A 1,580-nucleotide genomic window follows, 5' to 3' on the forward strand; every position below is an offset into this window, starting at 1 on the left:
TACTTGCAATTCCAGTGTTTCTGTGTGCCCAGCAGCATCCTAGACCTTTGCACATGGAGCACCAGATTCTATAGCTGTATTTGGTTAAATGCAGTTACACAGTACATCAGTAGCTAATAACAACACTATGTGTAGAATCTATCTTAGAACTAGAAAAAACAGTTTGTTTTCTATTTCAGAAGCTTTTTAAAAAGTTGCCATTGTTGAGACAGTTCACTGAAGAGCAAAGAGAGAGTCCTAATTAGATATTCGATGGCAGATTATTTGAGACTAATAGGTAACATGGCAATATCATTACCTCAGTTTCCATCCATCTCAATTATTCGCTTTTGCTTCAGAACAGAGAGAGAGAGAGAGAGAGAGAGAGAGAGAGAGAGAGAGAGAGGCAGACAGAGAGAATTTTAAAATGTGTGTTTAGTGGGTTACCAGGCTTGTGCACGGATTCAGAGCGGTCGGATCCTATTGGCCAATCCAGCTTGTTTGGATGGCTGTAATGGAAGGGCCCAGTCATCACTTTTTTTCATCTTTTACAGGACCATGTAGCAGCTGATCATGGCTCCTCTTCCCCTATTCGGTATCACGTGACATGTCTTACACAAGCTGTGTCTGCTTCCTTAACTCTATTGCTGAAACCCAGGCTCCCTGGAAGGGAAAAAAGGAAATGGTCCCAAGAACAGAAAGGGGAACCTTATAAGTTCCCCATTCCTGCCAATGGACTGGATATAGCCATATTTTTCAGCTGCAGACCGAAAATGGCTATCCGACTACCCACCCGTTTTGGGAGGCACATAAAAACGGATTAAGGGGTCTACTGGAATCTGATAGAGGTTCACCCAAAATGCACAAGCTTATGGGTTACTACTTGTGATGTCTTACTTAGCTTTTCTCTCCTCTGCTCATTTCCTGGTTTGGCTGCTCTTGGGTGGACTCTTCCATTTGCTCTTATTTAGGGGTGGAGTTTAAAACTCCCCTGTAGGTTTGGGTAAGTTGGTTCAGCCCTTCTGTCTGAGAGCTCATCTCAGAGGCCTTTTCCCCTCCATTTTCATTCCATATCAAAGCTTCTTAGAGTTGGGTTAAAAAAATTGTCTGGGTTCTTTTTGGCCTGGCAAACCAAACAAGCAATCTATATCACATGCTTACCTTACTTTATAGTTACCATATAACCTAGGGCTTACCAATATAGAAAAGTACTTACCTCATAGCTTGTGCTTACCTTATAGTTACCTCATAGCTAGTGCTTACCTCACAGCTTGTGATTACCATAAAGGCATCATAGCCAAAGAGTGTACTTATCTCATAGTTTAGTAAAGTACTTACCTCATAGCCTTTATAGCCCTTAGTTCTGTGCTTACCTTATAGTTATCTCACTGCTTGTGCTTATCTTATAGTTATCTCACTGCTTGTGCTTACCTTATAGTTATCTCACTGCTTGTGCTTACCTTATAGTTACCTCATAGCTAGTGCTTACCATATAGTTATTATAGCTTTGTGTATTTACCTTATAGCCTTAAAGTATTTACTTCAAAGCCATAGCTAGTGCTTACCATCAGTTTAGTTGAGTATTTACCATCATAGAAAGT

General features: G+C 40.7%; 1 long non-coding RNA gene across 1 annotated transcript; it reads right to left on the bottom strand.

Annotated features, from left to right (window-relative positions):
- Nucleotides 1-396: 396 nt before the first annotated feature.
- LOC134299883 (uncharacterized) lies at nucleotides 397-1,167 on the bottom strand. Its single transcript, XR_010007132.1, has 2 exons — nucleotides 877-1,167; nucleotides 397-642 (listed from the first exon to the last, which is right to left on the bottom strand). It is a non-coding gene; the product is annotated as an uncharacterized LOC134299883 (long non-coding RNA).
- Between the last annotated feature and the right edge of the window lie 413 nt (nucleotides 1,168-1,580).

This window comes from Anolis carolinensis, chromosome 1, assembly GCF_035594765.1.
Source record: "Anolis carolinensis isolate JA03-04 chromosome 1, rAnoCar3.1.pri, whole genome shotgun sequence".
In the NCBI taxonomy this organism is placed as follows: domain Eukaryota; kingdom Metazoa; phylum Chordata; class Lepidosauria; order Squamata; family Dactyloidae; genus Anolis; species Anolis carolinensis.